At 40.3% G+C, this 13,984-nt stretch overlaps 2 protein-coding genes across 3 annotated transcripts in view; one reads left to right on the top strand and one right to left on the bottom strand.

Annotated features, from left to right (window-relative positions):
- Positions 1 to 13,984, bottom strand: part of CMSS1 (cms1 ribosomal small subunit homolog) — a 236,656-nt gene that overhangs the window by 23,606 nt on the left and 199,066 nt on the right. The gene's annotated exons all lie outside the window — the stretch shown is intronic.
- LOC142139424 (filamin A-interacting protein 1-like) overlaps positions 5,840 to 13,984 on the top strand; it is a 107,028-nt gene continuing 98,883 nt past the window's right edge. The window contains exon 1 of the mRNA XM_075197015.1: positions 5,840 to 6,118. The gene's annotated coding sequence lies outside the window, so the exon portion shown is untranslated. The remainder of the gene's footprint in view (positions 6,119 to 13,984) is intronic.

Genomic DNA, 13,984 nt, shown 5'->3' with positions numbered 1-13,984 from the left:
AATAATAACAATATAATTAAAATGCACTTTAAATAGCTCAATAACCTTTCACTTTTGTAATAGTTTCTGGACATGACAGAATAGTGTAGTTGGCATTGTGCAGAGACAATGACATGGACAATAAGTGCCAAAGACATATCTTAAAAACTGGACCTTTTCTCTGAACAGGTGACAAACAGTAATAGGTGACTGGGGGATATGGTATTACCGTACCAGGTGTACAAGTACTAACTCAGGGCTTTATTCATTAATATCCCCCTATGCGGTCGTACTCTGTTAATTTGGGACATTTACTCTTGGGAATTTTATTAGAGAAAGGTCACCATAATAAATAACAATTTACAACTAACTGTAAATTGCTGAGTAACCGTAACCAATGCAAATATATGCTGAGGGTTTCTGAGAAGAGTCTAAAAGTACTGTATCTAAAACGGTCATTTTACCATGGCAGAGCTGCAGAGGAATGCAGAGCACTACGCACTGCCATCTGCAGCACAGCCCTGAGGGATGTAATGAGTTGTGTGAAAAATAGCTGCCCTGTCACTGCTTGATATATGTGACTATTTCAACTCATCTGACAGCTCTTTTTATGGCCAGGAACTAGACTTCATCAGAAATAGTCAAGCAATGGTCGGAAAAGATCCACCGCAATTATGTAGATCATCTATGGAGGAAATAAATTGAGCTACCTTGCACAGTAAATAAAGAGATACCTGAATTGTAGACAAATAAAACTGCAGAGAGCAGGCAACTTGCAGACCTCAATAAAAGCAATGTATGAGGAAATTAAGCCAACTATTTCCCTGCAGTTGATAAATGACATCAGAGGCAGAACTAGTGAGCTGTGGGCCCTGGTGCAGAAGGCGGTGAAGAGGGTACCGGGGCCCCCGACCTTCTGCATTTTCCTGTATCGGGTCTCATTATTTCCATGGGCCCCGGTGCAAGACACCTGCCGCACCAATGTGTAGTTTCGTCACTGAATGACATGACTATTATAATGCTGTTGATAAATGACATGAGTATTATAACGCATCAGGTGGGTGTGGAGTTCTTTCTCCACTTTTATTACAGCAATGCAGCTATTCTAGGTGCTTCTATTATTAAATCAGTACATTTGAAGGCACTTACATTTTACAAAGGTAAGAGGTCTCCTTTAAGCCTAAATTTCTCTAAATAGTAACTGGTAATACAGTTATGGTGTTTGTCCCCCTCCCAGATGTCGCCATATTTTTCCCAACTAGGCGATCTCTCCCAGGCGTATTTTCCCCCCTTTACTTCTATAACAGTCTCTACTCTTCTAGGAAGAGTAGGAAGAGAACATGACTGTGCGGATCACAACCATCCAGCCACAAAAGCATTAGTGAGGTTGGCATGGATGTTGGACCATAAGTACTGACTCGCAGTCGACGCTTCAGTCCACAGCAAACATGGGAAACCATTATTTGATGGACTTAACTTTGTGCATGGGGGCACCATTATGCTGAAACCGGACAGGGCCTTCCTCAAACTGTTGCCCCAAATTTGGAAAAACACAATTCTGTAGAATGTCATTGTATGCTCAGGCCAAACCATGGAATACAGCCCCAGACTATTACTTTACAGTTGGCAGTCCATATTTGAATAGGAAGCTTTCTCCTGGTATCTGTCAAACCCATAAGACTGCCAGATGGTGATTTGTCACTCCGGAGCAGAGCTGGATTTAGAACTCATGGGGCTCTGGGCAGGATACTGGTTTGTGGCCCCCCCTCCCTGAAACAATCCATAGCACTATATTTTTGCAGCCTTCCATATACCCCTATAGTTAAGCAGAAGTGAAAGTATGTGCCACCACGCAGCGTCGACACGCCGCCAAAGGAGGTGTGGCCATACCATTGAGGGCGTGGCTTGCATTATTGTGGGCGTACTTAACATGTGAAAAGAGCTAGGCCACCCTCCTACAGAAAAAGGCACCCCTAAATAATTACAGAGCAGTCCCGTTTTTTAAGTATTTGGGTCAAAACAACTTTATAAGTATTTAAGTCAGGGCAGAAATACTTAAGTTGTTTGCAAAAATAATAAGCATAAATCCAAGTATGTGCTCGTCACTTTTGTCCCTCTATCAACACACTGTGCCCCTTCATTGCCACTTTTGCCCCTTTACAATATCACATGTGCCCCTTCATCATCACCTCTGTGCCTCCATTGTTTTACTTACCTTTCTATTGCTTTTTTCTCTTTTGTATTCCTGTCTTCTTTCTTCTCCGGCACACTGCTCCTCTCTGCTCCTCGGTTAGTCCTCACTGTGGGCGTAAATGGATTTCAAAAAAACCAAAAAAACAGTCACGTGATCGCGCTGTGGCTCCCAGCAGTCTCTCCTCCTCTGAATGTCTCAGTGGAAGCAGAGGAGGAGAGACTGCCGGAAGCCGCTGCGCGATCACGTGACTTTTTGTTTTTTTTTATCTGTTTACGGCCACAATTTGTTTTATTATGGCGGCGGACAGAGGGAGATGGCAGACGGAGGGGAGCGCCCCTCTGCCTTGCCTACCCCGCTCACTGCCGGTCCTGGGAGGGATCTCTGGGCCCTAGGCAGTTGCCTAGCGGTGAATCCAGCTCTGCTCCGGAGAACACGTTTCCACTGCTCCAGAGTCCAATTGGGGTGTGCTTTACACCGCTCCAGTTGACATTTGGCATTGTACGTGGTGATCTGAGGCTTGCGAGCGGCTGCTTGGCCATGGAAACCCAATATGTAAAGCTTCCAACTAATTTCTTGTAATGATGTTGCTTCCAGAAGCAGTTTGGAAGTCAGTACTAAGTGATGCAACTGAAGACAGACGAGATGTGCACACTACTACTGTGAGCTCGTGTGGCCTGCGATTTCTGCGGCTGAGCTGCTGTTGCTCCTGGACATTTTCACTCCACAATAACAGCACTTACAGTTGTCCGGGGCAGCTCTAGCAGGGCAGAGATTTGATGCACTGACTTGTTGGAAAGTGGTATCATATGACAGTGTCACATTGAAAGTCACTGACCTTTTCAGTATGACGCATTCTTCTATTAATGTTTGACTATAGAGATTATAGATTTTATGCACCTATTAGCAATGGGTGTGACTGAAATGGTCAAACACATTAATTAGAAGGGGTGTCCACATACTTTTGGCCATGTAGTGTATGTTTGCCGTTGATTAGTACTTTACTAGCTTTATTTTCATATCTACCATATTAACAAATTGCCTATATGGGCTGTTGGTTACTCTTTGTGCCCATATTCTTTCAGGCAAAATGATTAGATTATTTTGGCAACCAATTTTGCTTTTGTTTTTTCTATTTCTTTTATTTTCTTTTTTTTGCAATTGTTGATCACTCTGCTACCTTATGTATCAGCCGATCCCCACACCTCTCAAGTGTGCACTTTATAGGTCTTTCCCAATTACTAAAAGATACACAAATTGTACATCAATAGTGCCACCTAGATGGTAATGTATATGAGAAACATGAAAACCTTTTATATGACTCAATGTTCAACATTGGGAATAAATTAGACTTACTTTGAAACAAAAACTGTGATTTATATGCCAATAGGTATTGTGGGGAGGTTGATTTTTTTCACAAGACTAATGCTCAACCGGCTTCTCTCTTATGGAAGAATTTGATTTGTTAAGAAGTTGTGGAGGCTGAAAACCTAGAAAAGGTTTAGACAGCAGCGTGATGATGGAGTTAACGTATGTGATACTATGGGTGTCATTTATGAAGAACAAAATGACAAAATCTTCTTTTGTGGCACTTCAACTTGCGTAGATGAACCTAGATCCCAGCCAAAGCACATGGTATTGGGGAGGAGCTGAAGTTTACATCAGCCAATGGGAGGAGTTGTGCAGCAAGAGGGTGCTTGCAAGTAGAAAGCAGGAGCAGCAGTGCAAAAAGTAGATTTAATTATGCAGACCGCTAATATTGAATTTAGATAAATAGGCGGAGAGGTTGCATGTTTCGGGATATTCCTTTCTATGCACAAGTGCGCACGCTCATTTTCACCACATCAAAGCTGGTGATCAGGTTGTATCACGTACTTTTATTGGGATGCAGTTTTATTGGGATCCAACCAATCGTTGTCATTTATTTAGTACATTCTACAAAATGACAGCTAGAATCTGATTGGTTGCTATAGGCAACATCTCCACTTTTTCAAACCCGCAGTTTAGTAAATATACCCCTTAGTCTCTACTTAACAGGCATATTGTTTTCATGTGGAATGCACCCTTCTATCACAAACCATATGACCAGGACAGTGATCACAGGATAACATAAGAATAAACAAGAGGGAGAACACAGTCCAACAGGCAGAAAGGAAATCACAGCCTATTAAGAGATTCTATCCTTACACAAATAACATCTTATCAAGTTGTTTCTCTTCTTTTATTGATTTTGATCAATGTGCCTCTACAAGCACCTTGCACAGCAGTCAGGTCTCGCACTGAATCTGAGAAAGAAAGAAAGTCTACAGAAAGTTGTACAAGTCTTTAAAGCTGCAGATAACCTGCACCCACTGTCTACACGGTTGCAGCATTTATTTTGTGGGATGAACAAATATTCACAAAGATAGACGATCAATTCATTGGGAATTAGTGACATCATTAAAACTCGTGTACCGCATGTCTCAATGAGGTCATTAATTCCTAGTGAATTAATAGCCTGAATATCGGTTTAAACTACAAAACAGCTTCCTCCACTACAGGGAAAATGCAATATTACAGTAAATAGTGCGCACTATTACCGATAATACTGTAATAGTGCAAATTATTACCGTTGATACGGTAATGCGCATTATTACCGTTAATACGATAATCTTTAACGCTGGTTTTTGCTCGCAGAAATCAGGGTTAAAATTGCCGTATTAACGGTAATATGATTACCGCCACGTTGAACATGGCAGAATTGAATTCCCCCCTATGTGTAGGCAATGGGGGCAATTTAAAGCTCTGTCTTATTGGGGCATATTCAATTGTTGGCGTTACAGCCAAAAGTAACGCGTCCCGCGCACTATTACAGTCATTACGGTAATAGTGCACGTAAATACCGGTATTATGGTAATTTTCTTGCTGGATTTCAGCTTGCGGCTCAGGGAGCTGCGAGCTGAAATCCGGCTTACTACTACCGTAATACCGGTAATAGTTTTTCTGTGGCGGAAACCGCGGGCAATTGAACATGCCCCATTGTATCTAATTTGTAACATAAATAATGTTTCGATGAAACATCCCGTTAATGAACAAACCTGCACCTCTCCCACAGGCTTGACTTCAATTTTTTTTAAAAACCAAAACATAGATGTGTACAAAAATACTGTTCTTAAATACATCATATATTTATATGTCTGCTTGTAAAACAATTGGAAATAGCAGAGTGTTTTTGGGAACAAATATGAACAGCATTTATATTGTATATCAGTTTCTCTTAATTACATTAATTCCAATAAAATAGTCCATTATACCCTGCCAGGAGCTTCTTGGATTCATACGAGAGACTCTTGGCACGGATGTTGAAAGATAAAGGAAATTAACACATTTGTGCAATGTGATATTTACAAGTGACTCATTCTCCTCTCAGGCAGGTAGCACTGAATTTTAATGCAAGCACATACAACGAGGAGAGTATTACATTCTATTAATAAACGTGATACAAGTCTACATTCTTTCATGCTAGGGAGAACAATTGAGGTCTGATCCGAAATGTTTGTTGTTTAGAAGCAGATGGCTAACTGTATTTTATCCCATTACAGTGCGGCTCTGACTGGCTAGCTGTCTCTGTGGATACAGCCAAGCATCGAGGTCAGCTTTTTGACAGGACCATCTGCCTACAGAGGGAACTATAAGTGGGTGGGTTATATTTAGAGCTTGGTCCAATGAAGAGCTAAGGGCCCTGGTGACTTTCCAATGCAGCTCTCAACCAGACTGTCTGCCACACTTTAATGCTATCACTGTACAGGGAGAATAATAGTGGGATATTGGGGAGGAAAGAGGTAAGGAGGATTAATATTCAGTAACAGGGCGATAATTACATGAATTGGCTGGCTACCTCTATACATGGATTTGTCTTGCTGGTCATCTGAAAGGAAGACTGAACTTAACTAGCATCTCCTGTGAGAGGTAAGTCCAATAGTAATTATTTTGCATCAAACCAGTTATTAGACCCTGATCAGAAAACTGTTATGTCATTGAGCTATTATACTGTACAGCAGATCATTTGTGGTTAATCAGCTGGTGTGGAACTACAAGTCCCAGCATGGAGTTTGCTTAATGTTGCTGTACATATACAAGATTAGGCATTCCAACTAAGAGGCTTGCAGGGCCTACATGGGAGTTGTAGTTCTCAAACTGGTTACCTAGCGTTTGTTTAACCCTGTCCAGCATATACTCTTTAGATTGTAAGCTTTGAGGAAGAGGTGAGTTTCTTGCTTCCATGAGGTGCTTTTTTTATATATTAATATTTACTATGCATTTTAAACTGTTACTGCCATTAATATAACATGCATAACTGAGCCTAAAATACTACAACAATATAAAAGTAAATAAAAAAAACAAGAAACTCTAGTATTTGAAATGTTATATGTACTGCAGAGCCTGATCAGTTGCAGAAAGTGTGAAAGGTGAGATTAGCTGCACAGCCGCAGGATACATTGATTTTCTCTTCCCATATCTAGGCTACATAACAGACTTTGTACGGGGTGGATGATGAGTGACATATGTTTGCAAAAAAAAAAGGTTTACATTTCCAGGGTCAGAAGCAGCATGGTCTAACACCACAATTCACAGCACAAATAAGGACATGCGCGCTGCAGCAGTTCTCTGAAGGGGGAATTCTCCTGTTACATTTTATATGTTAGCACATGGATTGTGAATACACCTTTTGTAAGGGTTAAGGTCACTTTGTAGGCATGTGGTTTATGTGGTGCAGGTCACAAGCTACCATAGAAATGACTGAGAAGAAGCTTGCACTGCATAGGTCAGAATTCAATGTAAACTGAAACGGGAATGATAAGATATTAGGGTTCTATAATCAATAGAGACGTGTGAAATAAACATAAGAAGAAGATGCTGGTTTTGTACAACAGTACAACGAAGTATTACACAGATCAACTATGTCACACCCTCAATAATGGTGTTTAGTGATTGGCTGAGGTACAGTGTATTCCAGAGTATGGGTGCTGGAAAGTGGAGGTGGTATCAAGGCAGGATAATCGGTTTAAGCCATTACCACAGCAGAGAGCACTGTTAGGAAGGTGATGTTGGATGGTGCAACATAACAGAGAGCTTTATAAGCAAGAATTAGTGTTTTACATGGTAAAAATAGGAAGACACTGCAGTTACTGACAGAGAGATAACTTCCCAGTTATCAGACCCAACACCTCTAAGCTGTTCAAAACTTGTGCAGCTCCTTCATACCTTACAATGGTTTGTCCTGCTTTATATACCATGGGGTGCAATGTGATGTCCTGTATTGTTATATACCGTTCTCTACATGATACCGCATGTTAGGATGTCCTGTATTACTATATACCGTTCTCTACATGATACCGCATGTTAGGATGTCCTGTATTGTTATATACCGTTCTCTACATGATACCGCACGTTAGGATGTCCTGTATTATTATATACCGTTCTCTACATGATACCGCATGTTAGGATGTCCTGTATTGTTATATACTGTTCTCTACATGATACCGCATATTAGGATGTCCTGTATTATTATATACCGTTCTCTACATGATACCGCATGTTAGGATGTCCTGTATTGTTATATACTGTTCTCTACATGATACCGCATGGTAGGATGTCCTGTATTATTATATACCGTTCTCTACATGATACCGCATGTTAGGATGTCCTGTATTGTTATATACCGTTCTCTACATGATACCGCATGTTAGGATGTCCTGTATTATTATATACCGTTCTCTACATGATACCGCATGGTAGGATGTCCTGTATTGGTATATACCGTTCTCTACATGATACCGCATGGTAGGATGTCCTGTATTGGTATATACCGTTCTCTATATGATATCGCATGTTAGGATGTCTTGTCCTGTGCTTCCAAGTAGAACATGCTACACTGGGACCATTCATGTTGTGATAACACCAGTGCTTGCACAGGTGGAAGCCTCATAAGTTGTATCCACTATTCACTTGTGTCTTTTTACTGGGAATAAATGTGCAAAATACAACCAAAGAGTTTATTATGCAAATACAACCCTTATCCTGTGTCTAACCATTTGTTAGATGCACTCTCTTGTAGAGTGTGTCTAAAGAGTACCTTATCGGTGTGAACCCCATTCTCTGTCTATGCCTAGGCACACAGCATGGCGCCATCTGCGGCTCATGCTAATTGGCATGAAATGCTATTTGCACTAGTTAGATGAAAGCTGATGACGTCAGGTTTGTGATCTGCCATTGGAGCAGTGTATAGACAGAACATTGCATACTCCTGACCTCCCGGATATAATGAGATCTATTATTTATATATATATATATATATATATATATATATATATATATATATATATATATATATATATATATATATATATATATATACATATACATATACACACACTCTATTACATTACATCCTAACCAATTATAATGTACAGGATAGGGTAGCAGTACTATTATGCATATTAGTATACAGAAAAGAATGGCACCCTAATAAACAGACAGCAGTAATAAATAGTCACAAATTACTGCAGCATTACTTAATATGGTGGTTTCACTACCCCCTGATAAATCAACCGCTGCCTGTAAATTTACTACATTTCACATTTTAATTAAACAGAACTTTGAGCCACTAGGTGCAGTCCTGAAATGGCTTCATATGTGGTCTTTAAACCTTGTGTCTATATCAGAGGTAGAGAACCTGTGGTGTAACTACAAATCCCAGCATGTTCTATTAAAAAATCATCATCTTTCATCAGGTGAAAATGAAAAACATATATATTAATATTAAACTTACTGTAACCCATACTAGCCAACTCTCCCGGCATGTCTGGGAGACTCCTGAATTCCGGGTAGGACTCCCGGGAGAGCAGGTAAATCTCCTGCATCCCGCAATTTTCTAGTCAAAATAATGCAATTTGCAATGAATCGCATAATGTTGGCCCCGCCCCCCACGACAAATAGTTGTTTCTGTTACAGGGTCAAACCGCTCCACGCCCCCTCCCGCCCTGTAGTCACGCCACCTGTCCGGGATCTCCCGGACTTCACTATCTGAAAGAAGGCAAGTATGCTGTAACCCAGACACTAAAACACTGGTAGAATTTACTTTCATAAACAAGCTTCTACCAACAGATATAGCTCAATGTAAACAGTAATACTGGGAAATGAATGGAGTTTTAAGGGCTTAAAAATGGTAACAGTTGATGAAGCTAATTGTAGTTATGCATACAAATATTTCATACATTAGGCAGACACCGTTATCATCATTTGCTTACACATTGGCATATTTTATATAACTTTACAATAATAGGTTATACCATTTATTGCTAATACATACAGACAGATAACAGGAAACAATTCTAAAATGCAAATTACAGCACAGTGCAAAACCAAAGGACAATATCAACCAAGGGATATGCAGCAGCACGGTGGCTACCGTACATAATAAAGACAGACCATATATTCCCTCCTCTCAGTTATTAAGCCAGTAACTGGAGAAAAATACCACAAATTTATTAAGCAGTGTCTGTACAACAGGTAGGAGGATGGACTTTGATGTCATGTTTAAACTTTGGCACAGTGCCCACCTGGAGATTTTTCCCACACCTTAAAGATGCAAAGGCCCCTTCAAGAGTGGAGGGTAGGTGTACTCCTTATTTATGGCTCATTCAGGTGCATCAGTGCAAATCCAAGCGGCTTATGGTGCATATCGGGTGCACTTCATAAACCACCTCCTTGGAGTTTAAAGAGATGTTCAATCATTTTTTAATTCATGTATTCAATACATAAATAATATTATGTATCTACAAATTATTATGGCTTATTTATGTTTGTTTTATATCAGCTCCTCTGCAGTTTTAAGGGTTATTTGATTCAACAATGTATATTTGGACAGACAATTCTACTGCCAAAGTCTGTGGCATGAATGCTTTACAGCCAAGAGGAGTGTGCAGCTATGAAAGAAGAGTTTATTGTCTTTAAATATTTAAAGACTATCTACTGTTATGAGTGAAATTATGTGCGATAGATAAAAAGAAACGGTCACTTACCTGTGCTCTCCCTGTACCCTCAGAGTCCCCCAGGGTCAGTAACTGAGCAGGAGAGAGGGGCTGCTTTTTTAAAACGTTTCAATGGCATTGTCAATGGCCCTATCATGTAAGCTTCCTGATAATGCTGGTAATTGACCCTGGAGAAGTCTATATGAGTACAGCGATCTGGCTAGAGTTTGGATAATACTGACTGGACGATAAACGTGACTCAGCAGCAGGCGTCCAATTGGTGTTATCCACAGGCTTGAAAGAGGTTAATGAGTTAATCTTCTCCAGGGTGTTGAACCCTGGAAGAGGGACCATAGCACTCACAAGGATGAGCTACTCAGGGACTATGATGGTCCTGGACATAGAGGACCTCCACAGACCATCAGGTGTTCTTTAACACAATATGTTAGTATAGCTGCATAGTTCTGGTCAGAATTCAATGTAAACTGCAACATAGTTTAGGATGGGTTTGGTACGAAATAACGGTGTGTAACACACCGACACTACTTACCCCGACTTAGTTATTCCGAAAGTGGGATCTGCGACATTTTGATGTTCTCGACTGTTAAAAAAAGCTGACTTGTAAGACTTTGTACAGATTCAGAGCCCGGCACACAGAATTACGTCACTATTACTGCTGGTCTTAAGGGGGCACTGTAACTAGGAGCCGGCTGGAGAATGCTTTTTACTTGTACATTCTCCAGCCGGCTTCTAGTTACAGTGCCCCCTTAAGACCAGCAGTAATAGTGTTGTGTTGACAAGTGACGTAATTCTGTATGCCGGGACCTGAACCTGTACAAATTCTTACACGTCAGCTTTTTTTTAACAGTCGGAAACATCAACATGTCGCGGATCCCACTTTCGGAATCACTAGGTCGGGGTAAGTAGTGTCGGTGTGTGGGATGTCATTAAAATGACTACCACCGGTTAGGATTTTACAATGAAAATGATCTCCTTTCATTGTTCTTTTCTATGTGAACTACAAAACAGGTAGTGCTCAAAGAGGATCGGAGAAAATTAAATTGTCTTTTCTTTTTCTCTCATTGCTGAGCTTTGGAAACTAACATAGGTCCACTAAGCGGGAACAACGATTACCCCTTTAATCTCAATTGCATTTACTTACAGACTAATGGGAATATTATCTATAATGCAAGCTTTTGGTATAACAGATCCTACACACATGGATAAGACTTCAAAGTAGCCACAAATCATAAACGTTGTCCATATTCGTTGTAATCAAAACAAAGCATTAAGCCTAAGTTATTGTTGCCGTACATTGACCTTAAACACTAGTGTTTCCTTGGTCTCTTGGCATTAGCTCAGAATGTCCCCGTGTGTCAGGGCTCCTGGCCGAGCTTGTACAGTTCACTAAATAAAGCTTCAGGACAGTCCAGGGCAGCACTTTCCTCTGGCTGCCTTTCTAAGAACAGTACATTGCAGGAGCTGTCTGTCAAACCCAGCTGTGCTGAGGAGTACAACCAGCCTGCTCCTTGCTGGCCAAAGGCAGTCACATAGCCCAGCATTACTGCTCACAGAGTGGTGCAAAGCATAAAGAGCACATATTAATATGTTCTCGCTGAAATACTAGAGGACAACAATTCACACCAATAAAAACAATCAACCCAAATCAAATAATGTGAATTAGATTTTGCTTATGTCTCGCAGATAATACAGCAATATTCACACGTATATATTACACTTGTCAATGAGAGCAATGCGGTATTTAGCAGACCACATTGTTTCATACACCTCCAAATATGACCTGACTGCTGGACATTAACATAATACATTTCTATGAACTAAATACAGACATAGGGCACTACACCTCGCAACATGACCTGACCACTGTATATGACCATAATACAATCTTATTACACTGTAACCAGACATAGGATATTACACCTCCCAACATAACCTGACCACTGTATGTGACCATAATACAATCATATTACACTGTAACCAGACATAGGATACTACACCTCCCAACATGACCTGACCACTGTGTATGATCATAATACAATCTTATTACACTGTATACAGACATAGGACACTACACCTCCCAACATAACCTGACCACTGTATATGACCATAATACAATCTTATTACACTGTAACCAGACATAGGATACTACACCTCCCAACATGACCTGACCACTGTGTATGATCATAAAATAATCTTATTACACTGTAACCAGACATAGGACACTACACCTCCCAACATGACCTGACCACTGTATATGATCATAATACAATCTTATTACACTGTAATCAGACATAGGACACTACACCTCCCAACATGACCTGACCACTGTATATGATCATAATACAATCTTATTACACTGTAACCAGACATAGGACACTACACCTCCCAACATGACCTGACCACTGTATATGACCTTAATACAATCTTATTACACTGTATACAGACATAGGACACTACACCTCCCAACATGACCTGGCCACTGTGTATGAACATAATACAATCTTATTACACTGTATACAGACATAGGACACTACACCTCCCAACATGACCTGACCACTGTATATGACCTTAATACAATCTTATTACACTGTAATCAGACATAGGACACTACACCTCCCAACATGACCTGACCACTGTATATGATCATAATACAATCTTATTACACTGTAATCAGACATAGGACACTACACCTCCCAACATGACCTGACCACTGTATATGATCATAATACAATCTTATTACACTGTAACCAGACATAGGACACTACACCTCCCAACATAACCTGACCACTGTATATGACCTTAATACAATCTTATTACACTGTATACAGACATAGGTCACTACACCTCCCAACATGACCTGGCCACTGTATATGATCATAATACAATCTTATTACACTGTATACAGACATAGGACACTACACCTCCCAACATGACCTGGCCACTGTATATGATCATAATACAATCTTATTACACTGTAACCAGACATAGGACACTACACCTCCCAACATGACCTGACCACTGGACATGATCATAATACAATCTTATTACACTGTATACAGACATAGGACACTACACCTCCCAACATGACCTGACCACTGTATATGATCATAATACAATTCTATTACACTCTATAGAGAAAAAAGGACCCTACAACCCCCAACATCACACAATTGCTGGACATATTCATAATAAATTCTATAACACTGTATACAGACATAGGACACTACATCCCCCAACATGACCTGACCACTGGACATGACCATAATAAAATTCTATTGTATATTAAATATTCAACTTCATTCAATCATATCATACAGTACAGAATAAGAAAAGGTAGCAGATAAAAGATAAAACTCTTATCATATGACTGTCCTGGAAAACTAGGGGATAGTGAGAAACATAAGATTTGTAACTTTAGAGGCGCTCCCAATGATTTTATATTAGACATGTGGTTTAATATTTTAATCTGCCCGGGTCACTGACAAATGTTGTCTGTGCACGGATGTAAGTGACGATCAGGCTTCAGCTATATGTTTAGCATCTGTGATCTGTTTTCCACCTGGTGGAGCAGGATTCTGAGGCGCAACCAGAGCACTGGTCAAAAAGTCAACCTGATGCAACTGCTCTCAAACAAGCAACACGGGAATGAAATTCCTGGCAGAGAGGTGCTGAGTGGGGCTGCAGTGGTCATAACATGATATACCACCACTAGTCTAACACTGTAACGGAGCAATGCCCACGACCTCTTCATAGTTATCAACATCACAGTGTAAATCTGCAG

Source organism: Mixophyes fleayi, chromosome 2 (assembly GCF_038048845.1).
Source record: "Mixophyes fleayi isolate aMixFle1 chromosome 2, aMixFle1.hap1, whole genome shotgun sequence".
NCBI lineage: Eukaryota > Metazoa > Chordata > Amphibia > Anura > Limnodynastidae > Mixophyes > Mixophyes fleayi.
This window is presented reverse-complemented; position numbering and strand designations above follow the sequence as displayed.